The sequence below is a fragment of the Borostomias antarcticus genome (assembly GCF_949987555.1).
Source record: "Borostomias antarcticus genome assembly, chromosome: 26".
Taxonomy (NCBI): Eukaryota; Metazoa; Chordata; class Actinopteri; order Stomiiformes; family Stomiidae; genus Borostomias; species Borostomias antarcticus.
This window is the reverse complement of record NC_140259.1, coordinates 7,143,117-7,162,108: the sequence shown is the minus strand read 5'-3', so window position 1 is coordinate 7,162,108 and position 18,992 is coordinate 7,143,117.

Sequence of the window (18,992 nt, the reverse complement as noted above, 5' to 3'; positions counted from 1 at the left end):
ACCATACGTCAATACTTTCCACTTTTGAGCCGTGTCCTCACTAAAGACCAAAGGTCCACTAATACATCATCATTCCAAAGCCCCTCCCCCCTACAGTAGCACAGTCACCCTCAAACCAGCGTCACACTGTAGACTCCTAGAAGAGGACACTTCGCATCACGCCCAGCTACAACACAGGATCTGTTATAGCGGTTAGCTGTGCTTATAACACAGTAATTACACTGTTCTCGCTCTTCTTGCGTAATGGCTCAGCCCGCTATGACGTCATTAGCCAACACACACACACACAGCAATGGATAACATTTGAGTGCAATGGCCCAAGGGGGATGTCGGGCAGTGTAAGATGCTGTCACGGTTCATGATCTGATGACAGGCGGCCTGTAGCACCATGCAGATTAAAACTGAAACTCACTGTTGGGGACATTTGGTGTGGGAGAAGAAACGGAACATCATATCTTACACCACAAACAGATGAAAAATAGGAGTAAATAGCCCGTATGCTTCCCTGACGTATGATAATGAAACTGTCACTTACGTGGAAGGCTCGAGTAATTGTCCATTTGGTGTCTTTGCGGAGCGTGTTTCTGTCCGGTGGTAATTCCCGGTGGTAATTCCCGTGGCGGGCCGGAGCCGTCGGTAACGGGGCTGCGCGCGGAGGAGAGGACTCAAGCATCCCAGCAGCGCGCGGTCCCGGTGTGGGTTGTCCCGCCGGACGCGTCTGCAGCCGCACGCGGATCTCTCACAGCGGTGAGCAGCCGCATGCTGGGGATTTAGGCCAGACTAACAGATATCGCGGGATAAAATCTAAATTAGATTTATTTCGATTTATTCTAGATGCTGTCAGCGTCGGTGCGTACGAACGCCAGAGCTTTGCGCGCGTGTAACCGGGGCTTCAAGTTCATGACAGAATAGTCAACGTGCTGTCCGGTTAGGGAGAGAAAAAGAAGAGTGGACCAGTAAAGCTCAACAGAGGATCTTAACGAATTGCATTTCCTCTGTCCTCCGTGTAGGATGCAATGCAACGTCCCTCCCGGTGCCGACAACGGATTGATCACGAATGTAATCAAGTAGGCTAAGCGTCACCACGCGCATCGTTAAAGGCGAAGGGATGCGCGAGGAACGGACAAACTGATGAGGAGAGAACGAGGACGCGAGAGGAGTGGTCTGCGTGCGTGTGAGCGCGTGAGAGAATGCGCGTCGTGGAGAAATCTAGGATGATAACACACGCGCGCGCGCACACACACACACGCGCGCACACACACACACACACACACAGGGGAGGGGGGGGGGCTACCTCCAACTCCAGAATGGCTGAATGAATCTGAGTTATAACCTGTCATTATCCATCATCCATTCATAGGATCCATATACTGTAGATGTCTTGTCTGTGTCTCTGTCCTGTCCTGTCTGTATCTGTTAAACATAGGTTAGTTGTAGGGGAAACCGAAAGGAAGTGAAGTGTACAGGGTACAACAGAGCTTAGATTCAAGGTGCTCGTGGTAAAAACGTGTCATGAAAAAGCAAGGCTTTATATACAGTAGTATGAAGAATCCTGGCCTGGTATCTGCTTTGTTTGATAGCGTAGCTACAGCTGTCCTCTGTTGGGTGTGGAGAGAAAGAGGAGGAGAGGTTTGTTACCCAGCATGCCATCTGGGTAGCCAACTGTGCCAACACAGAGCTCAGGAAGCAAGGGAAACACAGAAAACAGCTTTGTGGGATTTTAAGTGCTACGGTTGGGATTAACTTGAACAGACAACTGTCAGACAGCCACCCCCCCCCTCGACTTGGCCATCCCATAGAAACAGTATCTGAATATGCTTTACAAATGTCCTCCCAATGTCCTCTCTCTCTGTTTCTGCCCTTACAGCCGTCATCTCTCTCCGTTTTCTACACACTGAGTGCTGGGCATACTGTTGAGGAACCAGAACAGCAGTGGAACCCTCTGATAGAACTCTTTTCAAGATAGAACCATTTTCAGGTCAGAAGGAATATAGCATACTGTAGGCTTCACCCCCCTGAAAGTTTAGATCTTTCTCGCCCTCAACTGTGGCCACGAATGGCGCCAGCGTTTCAAACGCTACCGAATAGCCACCAAGTTGGACCGAAAAGAGAAGTACAGGTACCTACGTTGCTTTATGCTCTGGGCAAAGACTCAGAACAGGTTTTCAAGACCTTCCAATTCGATGAAAACGAGGATGATTACGAGACTGTATTAGCCAAGTTGGACAATTACTTTGTGCCTAAAGTGAATGTAATACATAAACGGGCCCGCTTCCATTTCCTAGCCCTCCATGGGAGAGGGTAGCCGCAGACGTCTGCCAGTTAGAGAGGCGTAACTACCTTGTGGTTGTAGACTATTCAAGGTATATATTGAGATAGCCCACCTCAGTAACATGTCTGCTGATACTACAAAAGCCAGTCTGAAGAACATCTTCGTCAGATGGGGGTAACCATACCAACAGATCACAGACAATGGCCCCCAGTTTTCCGGGTCTGCTTTTCCTCAGTTTTCAGTAGCTTTTGATTCCCAAAAAAGAAACCCTCCATTACACGAGCTTCTCACCACCCCCGATAATAATAATAACGAGAAGCCCAAGCTACTGAGTGCACCGAGATCACTTGCCTGGGCTTGTCAGCCCATAACACACCAATAACACACCAATGCCTGCACGCAAGCACACACGCACACACACGCGCGCACACACACACACACACACACGCGCACACACACACGCACACACACACACACACACACACACACACACACACACACACACACACACACACACACATACACACAGTGAAGCCAGTCGCCTTAATCTCTGGCAGGATCATGATTTGCTTCAGTGTGAATGAGATCAGTGATGCTCTGGTTGACTGCTACAAGCCAGGTGAGGACTCCTCATCCCTCCCCTCCACCTCTCACTCCTCATCCCTCCCCTCCTCTCACTCCTCATCCCTTCCCTCCTCATCCCAGCCCCCTCCTCTTACTGCTCATCCCTCCCGTCTCACTCCTCATCCCTCCCCTGTCCCCTCTCACTCCTCATCTCTCCCCTGTCCCCTCTCGTCTCTCTCCTCATCCATCCATTTACTCATCACTAACATTAGCATGCCCTTGGATACCCTGGTGTGACATCAGCATGGAATGTGACACACTGACACGCCCCTCCCTCCCCCCACATCACTCTCACAGGTCAGGACTGTCGCTACACACACAAATACCCCCATCTGTCTCCCCCCACTCCGTACTGTATCCACACACACACACACACACACACACGCAGATACACCCTCCCCTCCCCCATCTGTGGCAGAGAGTCAGCACTTTTGGCGGCGGACGAATATGAATGAGATGATGCTCCTCTCCCAGCGTGTCTCGGCCAATGAGAGGTCCTGAGCGATGGCTCCGCCTGGGTTAGGAGAGGGGGGGGCCGGGGAACACTGGCCTTGTGAGACCGCCCTGCTCATCAGTCTGGCAAAGCTCCATAGAGATCCGTTCGTGCCCGATCAGGAAACGATCTAGCTGATCAGCGTTCTTTGAGAGTCGCTCTTCTCACGACCGGCTTTGCTAAGAATTAGATTTCCCCGCAATAGAGGTTGATAGACAGATGGTTCACCCAATCACCTGCCGAGTAGTTTTGAAAGTGCCCGCCCTTTTCCAAACAGCCTTCCCAGGGACCATCTGGCGTGTCAGGTCGGGGGAACACCAGCCCTGCCTGAGAAGTACATCATGTCACCCTCCGACCTCAGAGATGACCTCCTGGCCTAATGATGGATGCTTGGCCTTTGAGAGCAAGGGACTGCCGGGGTACATCTGCCTGCTCCCATGGCTGCACACACACGGCGATACTGTACTAAAACAAGCATACGCACAAACACACACACATGCAGACACACACACAGACACACACACACACAGAGGGCATACTGTACTAAAACCTACAGGAGCTTAAGGCTGCAAACAAGCCTCATTACTGTAAACAGGATCAAACACCTCAGCAGTGCTGGAGGAAACATTCCTCTGAAACACACATAGACGCAAACACACACACACACACACACACACACACACACACACAAACACGCATGCAAACACACATATGCACAAACACACATGCATGCAGACACACATACACACGCGCACACACACACACACACACACACACACACACACACACACACACACACACACAGGCCATTCCCCCAGGAGTGTGTGTGGCGGCAGCCTTCTCTAATATAATGAAACATGTCCCCAGAACTCCAAGTTTAATTGGGCCTTTGGTCCAGAGGCTGCAGGGCTGAGGGCATCAGAGAGATGAGAGAGAGAGAGAGAGAGAGAGAGAGAGAGAGAGAGAGAGATGACTACATATGAGAGAGAGAGAGAGAGAGAGAGAGATGACTACATATGAGAGAGAGAGAGAGAGAGAGATGACTACATATGAGAGAGAGAGAGAGAGAGAGAGAGAGAGAGAGGGAGAGAGAGAGATGACTAGATATGAGAAAGAGAGAGAGATAGATGACTACCCTTTAATAATAAAAATTCAAAAGAGAGCCATCAAATTCTACAAACATCTCCAATCAAGTGACCCCCACACCAACCATTACAAAGCCCTCCAGTGCCAAGAGTTGAGCAAGGACAAGAGTCCCCTCTGCCAGCTGATCCTGAACCTCTGCCCACAAACCCCAGGGCTAAAAATAGTTCATCAGAATATTAGAAGCCTGCTACCCAAAATGTATTTGCTTAGGACATGGGCTGTTCAGCACATGCCTAGTATAGGCCTAATTACTTTATCAGAGACCTGGCCCATCAACAGAATAGTTAACGAACAAATTAAACTAGAAAACTATTTACTGTATAGGGCCAGATAACACGTTGTTATCTATTAATACATCCATGGTTGTTATCAACTTGTTTGCTAACAAAGGCTAGAGCTACTAGTTAGCCTAGCTGTTGATAACGAGATCAGCTGTTGCAACTGGAACGCTCACCTCGGGAGTGACCATTGCCAGTTCCCGCTCGCACCTCCCGAGACCAATGGAATGCACCATAACGTTATATTTCTCATTCGTGTGGATAGTTGAAGCGATGCATTCTGTAGACTACCTCAATAGAGTCCGCTAAATTACCATGTTTAATGCTTTATGTATACTATCTGTTAGTGTGAAGTGTGATGATTTCTGTACAGCCAAGATCGAACCCAGCATGGGCAAGTGAGCGTGAAGGCAATACTGCCAAGCAACACAGTGACACCTGTTATATAGACTAGAGTCTCAACTTGCATTTAAACGATAATGTAAACTTCAAGCGTTCAAAGTAAACTGCAGACACTTTCAGGTGGATGAAAATAAAGTGTCTGCACATTAAAATGATTGACTTCATAGAAAACGATATCTCGCCTATAGACTATAGATTTAACATGTCATTGGCTGTATAACTCCCATCTCAAATGTACATCTTGTAAACTACTGTCTGCAGACTATGAACCAGCCCACTCCTCCCTCCACTACTGCTCTGCTTGGCTGGTAATGAATGTGAATTGGAAGTCTTCACTAAACTAGCAACGTTTTGGAAATTGGAGAGGAAAGATGTGAAGCAGAAAGAGGAAACTACAGGTGGTGCTACAGTAACCAATTCAAAAAGCCAGTAGGAGAGCACAGCACATGAGAGGTGGAGGTGGGAGGTGGGAGGAAAGGTAGAGGGGGGGGGGGGGCGTGGAAGGGGGAGAGTAGTTGAGGGGGGGCAGAGGAGAGGGGGGCTGTATGAGGGGCTCCCTGAGGAGAGGGGGGCTGTATGAGGGGCTCCCAGAGGAGAGGGGGGCTGTATGAGGGGCTCCCAGAGGAGAGGGGGGCTGTATGAGGGGCTCCCAGAGGAGAGGGGGGCTGTATGAGGGGCTCCCAGAGGAGAGGGGGGCTGTATGAGGGGCTCCCAGAGGAGAGAGGGGCTGTATGAGGCAGCCTGGCGTCAACACACCCGTTCACATGTCTGCCAGGACCACTCCAACATGAGCTCACAGATTTGTCTGGTTCCCTAGCCAGGGCCGGGGCGGAGACTCAGCAGCATGTGTGTGTGTGTGTGTGTGTGTATCTGTGTGTATGTGTTTGTGTATCTGTGTGTGTGTTGGCATTAGTAAATGGCTCAGTTTTAATCTGTGTAAGCTGTGCCTCTGAATGGAGAGTTTTTTTTTTTCCCATACTGCACATCTACATCTGCACTACTGATCCTCCGCCCGCTTCCCAGCGGGCTCCCTGTTGCCATGGAAACCCCTCCTGTGCGCCGGGGCGCTGTGGAGGACCGTGAGCACCTGAGGAGGAAGAGGAGGAAGAGGAGGAGGAGGAGGAGGAGGAGGAGGGGAGATCCCATTCATCCACCTGTCCTAAGAACACAACAATCTTAAGAGCCCCTCTAACACTATCATCCACTAACACTATCATCCTCTAACACTACCATCCACTAACACTATCATCCTCTAACACTACCATCCTCTAACACTACCATCCTCTAACACTACCATCCTCTAACACTACCATCCACTAACACTATCATCCTCAACACTAACATCCACTAACACTATCATCCACTAACACTATCATCCTCTAACACTACCATCCACTAACACTATCATCCACTAACACTATCATCCACTAACACTACCATCCACTAACACTATCATCCTCCAACACTATCATCCACTAACACTATCATCCTCTAACACTACCATCCACTAACACTATCATCCACTAACACTATCATCCACCAACACTATCATCCACATACACTACCATCCACTAACACTACCATCCTCTAACACTATCATCCACTAACACTATCATCCTCTAACACTACCATCCTCTAACACTACCATCCACTAACACTATCATCCACCAACACTATCATCCACATACACTATCATCCACTAACACTACCATCCTCAACACTATCATCCACTAACACTACCATCCACTAACACTATCATCCACTAACACTACCATCCACTAACACTACCATCCACTAACACTATCATCCTCAACACTATCATCCTCTAACACTACCATCCTCAACACTACCATCCACTAACACTTTCATCCTCTAACACTATCATCCACTAACACTACCATCCACTAACACTATCATCCTCTAACACTTTCATCCACTAACACTATCATCCACTAACACTATCATCCACCAACACTATCATCCACTAACACTATCATCCACTACATTACCATCCACTAACACTATCATCCTCTAACACTATCATCCACTAACACTACCATCCTCTAACACTACCATCCACTAACACTATCATCCACCAACACTATCATCCACATACACTATCATCCACTAACACTACCATCCTCAACACTACCATCCACTAACACTATCATCCACCAACACTATCATCCACTAACACTATCATCCACTACATTACCATCCACTAACACTATCATCCTCTAACACTATCATCCACTAACACTATCATCCACTAACACTATCATCCACTAACACTATCATCCTCTAACACTATCATCCACTAACACTATCATCCACTAACACTATCATCCACTATCACTACCATCCACTAACTCTACCATCCTCTAACACTACCATCCACTACATTACCATCTCACTAACACTACCATCCACTACATTACCATCTCAGTACCAGGCCTCCAGAGTCTCTCACATCCTCTAATCGTGGACCTGATAGTGGTTCAGGCCAATATGGCAGCTGTCAGCTTAATCACCAGTGCAATCCCATGTCATCACACTCGTACACAGAGGAATAAGGCAGATGAGTTTGATGTGAGTCTGTATCTGTGTACTTCGGGCGTGCGTGTGTGCATGTGTGTGTATGTATGTATGTATGTATGTATGTATGTATGTATGTATGTATGTATGTATGTATGTATGTATGTATGTATAAATGTATGTATGTATGTATGTATGTATGTATGTATGTTTATGGGTCAATGGTGTTAAGGTCATTCAGTACAACGCTGAGTGTCCCCTTGAAAAATTTTACTTTTTTCATAATCAAGTTTATATATCCATGCGTAGACTCACTAGACTGGCAGAAATATAACCACCCAGAAAAAAATGCATTATTTTATTTTGAATCACACATTTTTTGAAACCAGACCAGGTCAAGCCTGGCTTATGTGCGTGGCTGGCTTGTTTCTGTTCAGGACTGGTTAGTATGACGGAATCAGCTAGTCATGCCACCGAAATAGCTGTGAACTGAAATGACATGAAATCATATCTGATAAATTAAGATAGGTCTTGTCACCTGGACACATCAGTTCCAATGCTAATCCAGCACAATAAGACTGTGATAGCCAGTTAGCTCATGAGCTCACGACTAGCAGCAGCTTCCATAACAGAAACGGTAGCTGTCGGTGGCTAAAGCAGTTACACTGATGCTTCCTGTAACGTTAGCTATTTTGCTGCTGTTTGTTCAACTTTTGTTTGTGGACAAAAGTCATTATCTGACCTATGCACTTCCCTTTAGGTGGTGAAGTAAGTAGACCAAGACACAGTGGCTTATCTGGACATCTACTTGATTTAGTCAGCAGGTAGCATTGTTGTTTGTAAATAACTATCCAACTATATTACTATATCTAACTATAGCCAATATATATATATATATATATATATATATATATATATATATATATATATATATATATATATATACTGTATCTATCTATCTCTCTTTCTCTCTCTCTCTCTCTATATATATATATATATATACATATATGATCTTGATATTATATTCATATGAACATATGAAAGTACAGTTAAGTATTTGCCCTTAGAAGTAAATTGTAAGCAACATGGTTCTTAGATAAGCTAAGTGTAGGCAGAGCTGAAAGCCTGTAATACTATCACGATTAACGATTGTAAACATAGCACTTTACAGAATTAGGTAATACACAACTCATGACTCAAACTTTTCCTAAATGCTTTATTAAACACACAGACACACAGTAAAAATAGACATATGTTGTAATTTTGCACATGTGCTCTCAGGACTGGCCAGTGGTTGTGATCTTTGGAATGAAGAGAGGCATGTAATGCACATATAAATTAGTTAAAAAAAAGAAACGAGTTAAAAAAAAACAAGGAAAAAAAAAAAACACAAACAACATAAAAATACATATACATAACAGTGTTGTTTTGCAGACTACATCTGGACAAAATCGTCAGGATTGGTTTGCAGTGTTGACAGGTCTTCAATATCAAGACACCACTAATGAGGTAAAAAGCAAGAAGATGTTTTGCCAACCGAGTCATTCTGTGGGATGTGTGTGTGTGCATACTGGGTAGTACCTACAGACGTGTTTGTTTGTGTGTGTGTGTGTGTGTGTGTGTGTGTGTGTGTGTGTGTGTGTGTGTGTGTGTGTGTGTGTGTGTGTGTGTGTGTGTGGAGGTGGAGCTGATGGCATATTAATCCCCTAATCTTAGGCTTTCTGTCCTTTCACATGGACCTGTCTCCTCAGCCAATCCGTTGTCAGCTACACAAGAAACAAATATTGGTAAATGTAATCAATTAGTAGTGTGAGAAATTGGTTTCACTTACTGTCTTCTGGGCACTTCTCAGATATAGCTGTGCTTTCATGCTTGGCTTCCACAGTAGTGGGGGTCTGCCTATTCTCTGTCCGATCCCTGTCTGTGATTTATTTTTAAGGATATCATCAGAAAACGTTTTCCAGAGCGGGTTGTAAGTAAGTAAGTAAAAGTTTATTTGTATAGCACCCCTCTCGGCACGAATGCACAGAGTGCTTCACATAAGGTGCAGGTAACAACTCGTTTTATCACCGAGTGGGGTGAAGTTATTAGTAAATGGCAACTGGAAGGCGGAGTGAAGGCAACTGGGACATCAATTATGTGATTTTCCGGTACCAGCATTTCCATGGACCAGCAGCAAAGGGGGAGTAGGCCATGGGGGATTTCCTCTCTGACTACCAGCTTGTCGAAATTGTCTGGCAATGCAAGAGCCAAGTCAATCATTGCTCTCTGATCTCTGTCCAAAGTTCTGGCTTTGCCATAAAGCTCTTTGTAATTCTGGACTTCAATTTGTCTAAATGTCCTGTCAACAGTTGTATGAGTAGGCTCATTATTAAGTATTCCATTTGTTTCAGGATCTTTTACCGCCATAGCAGGATGTTCATGGTTCCTTTCTTCGTCAGCTTCCTCGTTTTCCTGCGCTCTAATGGCGTCAAGCTCATTTCCAATATCTGAGACGAACTGCTTTGCCCTTTCCCTCTCGTCAGTTACAGTGTCAAGAAAGGGCATTCATCTCCCCTTCGTTTTCCTTTCATAGAACATTTCTTGGCATTTAGTGAAGTTGTCTGGGAAAAGCTCTGCCTCATTGTTAAATGGGTAATAAAGTTGCATTTGTGTGTAGACTGCATCCCTAATTAAGATAGTCCTCTGGATTTATTGCCAGTTGCTTCTCTATGAACTTCCTCGTGTTAGTATTGTATATTGCACATCCTTACCATCTCTGGATCCTTCTCTCTCTGTGTCTGCCTAGAGGTATGCTAACTAAGAGCCTCTTTACCTCGAGTTCTTTGCATCTCTAGCTATGTCTGCATGCCTGCGAGCACGTTTCTCTGCAGCTTCTTCAGCTCTGGTTCCTTGAGAGGGTGGTCTTTTTTTGGAGGGGGGGGTGGGGGAGTTTGAATTTAGTACTTGCTTTTCATTCCTGTGGTTTGAAAACTGTCTGTTGTACTCCTGCCACAGTCACAGCTGAATTGGTCTTGCCATGGTCATTGACATCCCTTCATGCACGCTTCTGTATAGCTTCTTCAGCTCTGTGCATCTGCAGCTATGTCTGAATCCCTGCCAGCACTTTTCTCTGTAGCTGATTTGGTGTTGACATGGTTATTGACATTGTAGATACCCTTCAAAGGTTCAGGAATGGTATATCGATTTTGTTGAAATGCCTTGACCAAATCAACTGTTTGTACAATATCACTCTGAGATACTGGAATCAAACTTTCAAAATGATTGCCATTTTAAGCTAGCACCAATGGAATGTTGTTATCTCTAACATTAGATGAAACAAATGTATTACCATAAATGAGATTTATTGGACCATTGGCTCTGATATTTCTCATGTGCCATGCTGTGTTCATAATTACGATGTCTTTTTTATGCAATGGGCACAAATGAGAATACACAAATCACCAAAATAATCTAAGTTATATTGTTTTGTTGTTTTGAGTATGTGAAAGGCTTTTCCCCATTCCTGTGGTGAGTAATTGGCAGGGTAGTATGGAGCTGATTGCACTCTTCTTTCTCCCACACTGTTCCATACCCATCTGTAATATCCTGGTTTTTCTTTCAGTTTTCCAAGGAAGCAATCCCTTGAATTGATATTATCGAGTACATATTGATATAGGCAGTTCTCATCAGCTTTGTTGGGTGTGCTTTTTTTTAAGCTGCATGTTATGTTGTGCACCTATAGCAATAGCCATGTCAAATATAGAACTTTCTATATTACTAACTACTACTAACTTCCTATTAGTGACACCTTAACATACCTGCCTTCTCTGACATGTTGTTCTTGTGTTGACACTGTGTGTGTGAGGTGAAGGCTCAAGAACAGACTTCCATGCCACTGGATGAGACAGGAATGGCAACATAATTTATCATTTACTTTGCACATAGGTGTTATACAGCGTAGCACAAGTTTATCTACAAGGAAAAAGTACCCGTCAATGTCGTGAACCACCTCTATTGGCAAACATGTATAATGTGTGTCTTTGAAAGAAATCTACCTGAGAAATGTCAATGGGCACCTCTTCACCAGTTTGTGTGGGTAAATATTGCAGTTGATCCAGATGCACCATTTTGTAATCTAGAAACATGCAGCATCAGGAAGAAAATGTAAATAGACAGTCAGATTTGTGAACTTGTAGAATGTGGGGATGTACACGTATCACACATTGGATATGCTTTTAGCACACTATATTAATAATAATAATGCTTTGTGGAATAGAAAGCCTACCTTGTGCCAGCGATAAAAAGCAGCTTGAAGAAGACGTCTGAAATCCCAATGGTAGGGCTGGATGTCAAGTTGTTGTTTGGAGCCATTAGACAAACCACATCAGGTGTGATAGGAGGTTCTTCAGCATTGCAGATTTCCCTGCTCAAAGCATCAGCATCTCCTCCAGGTGTAGACATGAAGCCAAAGCTGAACCTCTGGCATGGCTACATACCCGTCCACAAACCCTCTTCAATTAGTCACCAACAGCAAGAACTGTAGGAATACATTTTTAAAAATATTCAGTGTTTGATAACAAGGTTACACTACATCCACTATAGTATTACATACATCCATCAACATACTTTTATCAGCAAAAGCACCAGAGAGGCCAGGGATGGCTACAAAAAAATTAAAAAGATGTAATATGCATGCCAGGCCAGTAGGTGGCGGTGTAACTTGCAACAAAATATAATTTGGAGCTAATGTACGGTGCTAACCTGTGGCTAGCTGGCCGCGGCCTAATTTGGATCTACCTGTCTAACATAATGTGGCAATCGACCAAATGTCATGATATGGAGATCACAGAACTAATATCAGCCTACATACCTATAATATATATATCTATGATTATATGTGAAGTGGGATAACAAACCTCTTTTTTGTTGGAGCACATTTTCTCAGGATAAAGTCTTGTGTTGATATCCAGTGATCGCAGACAAAGGCCATTTTTCAACTTTATGCTGCAGTCCCCACGACATTGCCTTAGCTAAACCGTCTGTGTGTAGACTTGGCTGACATATACTGGCACTGTCTGTAGCCATGTTTCCATCCACTTGTCAATCGAATTGTGTGAGGATCGCTAAAAATATGAATGCGAATAAAGCCGGTGAACGTGCGTTTCCATCCAGAGCTTTAAATCGGATAAAGCATTTATCACAAAAGACTTTTATCGAACAAGAGAAAATCCGATGAGATCGACAGTACAAACCTTTTGTCGATTTTCATGATTTTTAATCGAATTTTACTGTTTCCATAAGGCATTTTTAATTCGATATAACTTAATTCGCCTAAAACGTGTGGATGGAAACATGGCTACTGTCGACGGAAAACGGAGAACTGCGCTGAGATGTTTGGGGGAGCTAATAGATCTTTCAAATGAAATGGGCATGCCCACTTTATAACTACTGTATAACTTTAAAGTTGCACTGAAACGGACGTTTAAGATCATCTAACTTCCGTAGTTTGACGTATTTCCGACGCAAACAAGCTATGAGGGTGGGACATATGTTTAGAGGAATTTGATTGGAACATTGACAAGTGGACGGGTTTTATTAAGAACTTTAGACAGATTCGATAGAAGGATAGCGTTGATTGACGGGTGGATGTCGTGAGATTATTGGCCTAAAATCTAAGGTACCTGTTGTTGTCATTGCACGTGACCTACCGTTTTCCAGGAAGTAAGAAATTATATACTTTGATATAAGATTACAACAAAAGTAGAATTTTGTAATTTTTTGGGCATACATCGTTGAATAGGTGAACACTATGACCAATTATGTGAACCAAAATGGGACAGAATGCTTTTTTCATTTCAGTGCGACTTTAAGTGAAATGTTATATAAATAGCCTATGACAATGTACAATAATTAATAAACAGAATATATAATTTTTTTTTTTTTTTTTCAGGACTCCACCTAGTTAGCACATTAAAACTGCCTCTTGTGTTGCCAACAGAGAGAAGCGTTACACTGAATGACATATTCGTCATAATGTCATTGACCCGTGTGTGTGTGCGTGTGCGCGTGCATGTATGTATATGTGTGTGTACATGTACATGTGTCTTCTGTCTGGTGGTGTTTGTATATTCTGTGTGAGCTAGTGGGATGACAGGAGGCCTAGCTCTATGAAGACCTCATCCTCTTCAGGAAACTTCACCCCTCTGCCGCTGTTGCTATGGAGACCAAGCGGCGCTAGGGACAGGGGGCCTGGCCTGCCGGGCTGCTCCAATAAGCACGTCCCAGTGATGGCGTTGTCTTGCCCACCAGGCAGCTTGTTAATGTTTCCTGTTTAGAGAGGATCTAGCAGAGACGACGCCTCTTTCTGTGATGTCACAGAGAGGTCACAGCTCTGGGATACAGTCACATTTGTGGTCTGTCTGGGATACAGTTTGTACTGATGTCTGATCTACTACTACTACTACTACTACTACTACTACTACTACTACTACTACTACCACCTACTACCTACTACTACTACTACTACTACTACTACCACTACTACTACTACTACCACCACTACTACTACTACTACTACTACTACTACTACTACTACCACTACTACTACTACTACTACCACTACTACTACTACTACTACTACTACTACTACTACTACCACCACTACTACTACTACTACTACTACTACTACTACTACTACCACTACTACTACTACTACTACCACTACCACCTACTACCTTCTACTACTACTTCAAATTTGCCTTTTATTTGAAAGGTGGGGGACTACAAACTGTAGCGACCTCGGAAAAAAGGCTTTCATCTTTCCAACGATGTTTTTACTTTGGTGAGTGACGAAACGGTTTTGTCTGTAGACTCGGACGAGCGGGCCGAGGAAGCGCATTCATAGGTAAATTGTATTGAGAGTAACAGGGCGTTATCTGTAGGATATCGCCCTGGACCAGGTCTAGCTTACTAGTATGACACCGTTACCCTGGTTCACACAAAGCATCACAAGGATTCTGCCTAGCCTACTGTACATATTGAGATACTGTATACTGAAGGCCAGAGAAGCAGCCAGGTTCAACCATGGATTGGTTGAATTCAGTTTATCTGTAGAATTTAAAAAAAAAAAAGACTGATGTAAGCTGATGCTAAATATTGGTTTGCTGTATGTTATACTTTTATTTTCATTCTCATATGTCCAAGATTGTTGATTAGCCTAATAATAATGATTTAGTGTCGTCATATATCATAGAAGAGAGGAGGGGAGAGGACATGAGGAGAGAGGACATGAGGAGAGAGGACATGAGGAGAGAGGAGAGGAGAGGAGAGGAGAGGAGAGGAGAGGAGAGGAGAGGAGAGGAGAGGAGAGGAGAGGAGAGGAGAGGAGAGGAGAGGAGAGGAGGAGGCTGTACCCACTGTTGGTGTCAGCCAGGCAAGGCGGCAGTCTAAATGCACCATCACGCTCTGCCCCCCCCCCCCCCCCCCCCCCCCTCAAGGCAGGTAGAATGTGATAATGAGAACACCTGGTCACATTGCTGGGAGAGAGAAATGTTCCTGAGACGCGCCACAAGACTCCTCTCATCCAACTCTCCTCTTTTCTCCCCTGATCACCTGGTGTGTATCAGTGTGGACTGCTGGAGATGCACAGTTAGTTCTGCTCCAGATCTCCTCACCTCAGGCGTGAGATCGCTACACACGTGGCCTGTGGCCACACACACACACACACACACACACGCACTCCAACACCAATACCAACAACACAGAGAAGGGTTTGGCATTTGGCCATTAATGGTGGCATTTAAGATGGGCCAATTAGAGAACATGAATTGGAGACACAAGCAGAACCATGTGTGTGTGTGTGTGTGTGTGTGTTGGCTGTCTGTGTGTGTGTGTGTGTGTTGGCTGTCTGTGTGTGTGTGTGTATTTGCTGTCTGTGTGTGTGTGTGTGTGTGTGTGTGTGTGTGTGTGTACAGGCGGGTCAGGGGTTAAACAGCATCGCCTGGCCCTGTCACACCTTACTGAGTCCATTATATCATCTCATTCAGTCTGTCAACACGCCACACACACACACACACACACACACACACACACACACACACACACACACACACACACACAGGACATCACAAAAATGCATTTACATACACACAGCTACACACGCATGCATGCACGCACGCACTCGCATGCACACGGCACACACGCACACACACACACACACATACAGACAGACACACACACACCACACACACTTCTGTGTTCACCTGGGCACTAGGACGGCCGGGAGGTTCTGAAGCCTGCCTGTGATTGGCTGAGACCAGGGTGTGTCGGGGAACCCTGGTGATCACTGGTGGGAGAAGCCTGCAGCTCCGGGCGCTGGCCTGTGATTGGTCTGGTTGTCCTTCCTCATCTCTGCTTCCCAGGTTATATAACTCCACCTCTCGTCAAGTAACTCCGCCCCCTCAGGCGCGTCAGTCCCGCTGAGAACTAGACTCTCAGAAGGTCTGCTGTGACATCATCATCCATGGTCCAGTCTGTTGTTTGACTGTCCCTCTGTCTGTTGGCCCGTCTGGTTGGCTGGCCCGACCCCAAAATGGACGACGTCACTTCTCTAGAGACTCCTGTGAGAGAGAAGAAAGGATCATGACTTTAGTTCCTGGTTCAAATCACTACATTGGCGATCCCAACTGACAACAATACTGCTTCTACCGCTGTCCTACCATCACCCCACCACAATCACCGCTCAGCTACGCATACCGGTCGCACAACCGCCCAACTGTCATCCTCAGAAGAATAGTAAATGGTAAATGGTAAATGGACTGCACTCATATAGCGCTTTTCCACCTTAGCGGCACTCAAAGCGCTCATTCACCCATTCACACACACATTCACACACCAATGGCGGTAGCTGCCATGCAAGGCGCTAACCTGCTCATTGGGAGCAATTTGGGGTTAGGCGTCTTGCTCAAGGACACTTCGACATGTGGACAGTTGGAGCTGGGATTCGAACCACTGACCCTTCGATCATCAAACGACCCGCTCTACCAACTGAGCTACAGTCACCCCCAGAACTACTTTGCAGGTTAACTCTCAAGCCCCGCCCACACCTCAGCTGTCAGTTCGGATTGCTTTACAATTACACACCCGTCCCCGCAACCGTATCCTGAGGCATGATTGGTTGTCGTGGTGATCAACCAGCCAGTCCCTGTACTGTAACATGTCGGCCCTTAGCCGGAAGAGAGACTGTATTTATATCTGTTGCCTTGACGAAGTGAGTCATAGAAAAACAGGTTTAGGACACAAAAGAGCGAGGCTCAGAAACACAGTGTCTAGAGCAGGGGTTTCAAACTCAAGGCCTGGGGGCCATTTCTGGCCCTCCTCCCCCCTCCCTCAGGGTCCAACATGATGTAAAAAATATAATGTAATCCGGCCCTCCATTTTTATTTATAATTTTTTTTTTTTTTATGTAATTATGTTTTCTAGTTTCATACCTTTTCAAACTACCCATTCATATACGTACAATTGAAATAAAAACCCATTTCTATAGTATTGGAAATCTGGATGTTAGTAATGGAAATAAAAAACACCCGAAATATTGCGCATTCTTGTTGTACTTACTGTAAATGCTGAAGTGGCCCTCCTATGATATGACGATACCAGCAGTGGCCCCAAGCCAGTTTGAGTTTGACACCCCTGGTCTAGTATACAGTAAACCAGACAGTATACAGGCCATGCCAGGCCTCTACTGGCCATGCTGTGGATACACAACCAGATACACTAGTGTCTAGTCTAGTTAGTCAGCCAGGTCCAGGTCAGAGTACCTAGGCTAGGCTAGACAGATAGCGCAGGGTAGGGGAGGGGGTTTCCTGCCTTCTTCCGTCTGCTATATCAGTCTTAAGTCTACAGTTAGCTACAGTTATAGCCGAGGTCTAGCAAAAACACGACTACTCAATTTCAAGAATCTCAGTCAACTTAATAATTTGTGGTCTAGTCAGTGTGGTCCAGGTCTGATAACTCCTGGTCTAGTTAGTCAGTGTGGTCCAGGTCTGATAACTCCTGGTCTAGTTAGTCAGTGTGGTCCAGGTCTGATAACTCGTGGTCTAGTTAGTCAGTGTGGTTCAGGTCTGATAACTCGTGGTCTAGTTAGTCAGTGTGGTCCAGGTCTGATAACTCCTGGTCTAGTTAGTCAGTGTGGTCCAGGTCTGATAACTCCTGGTCTAGTTAGTCAGTGTGGTTCAGGTCTGATAACTCGTGGTCTAGTTGGTCAGTGTGGTCCAGGTGTGATAACTCATGGTCTAGTTGGTCAGTGTGGTCCAGGTCTGATAACTCATGGTCTAGTTAGTCAGTGTGTTCCAGGTCTGATAACTCATGGTCTAGTTAGTCAGTGTGGTCCAGGTCTGATAACTCCTGGTCTAGTTAGTCAGTGTGGTCCAGGTCTGATAACTCCTGGTCTAGTTAGTCAGTGTGGTCCAGGTCTGATAACTCGTGGTCTAGTTAGTCGGTGTGGTCCAGGTCTGATAACTCCTGGTCTAGTTAGTCAGTGTGGTCCAGGTCTGATAACTCGTGGTCTAGTTAGTCAGTGTGGTCCAGGTCTGATAACTCCTGGTCTAGTTAGTCAGTGTGGTCCAGGTCTGATAACTCGTGGTCTAGTTGGTCAGTGTGGTCCAGGTCTGATAACTCCTGGTCTAGTTAGTCAGTGTGGTCCAGTGGCGATTTTACATTAGGGGCAGGTGGGGCAGTTGTGCAAGATGCATCTTAGCCTACAACTGTGTTTCGGAAAAATCTAATTTATAATTAATACAAAATAGTGATTCAGTGGTGAAAATAGCATGTATAAATATAATAAACCTGACTGACACTATGTATAGTGCTGTTTTGCAGTAATTCCCTTTGTATGAGTGTGTCACAGACTGCTCTGACTCGGCAGAGGGGCACCGAAGCGTTCTCCCCTACTGTTGCTATAGCGACAATGTGAGCGTGGTCGGGAGTAATGTGAAAAAATATCACGCAGATTTAATTGGGTGGAGGGGCAGAAAAGTCTCTTCCCCTACGAAATCTACCTGGCAACAGGTTTAGCCAGGGAATAATAAAACAACGTTGATCAAAGATGAACTACTGGGTCATTGTCGATGTCGATCTACGTTAGCCAATGCTGCTAGCTAAAGTTTTGTAGAGATTAAAAGTGTTTTCAGGTGCAACAATGAATAGTGTAGATTATTTGTTGAATGTGCGGTTTAGTACATTGAAACTTGAAGAGAAACTG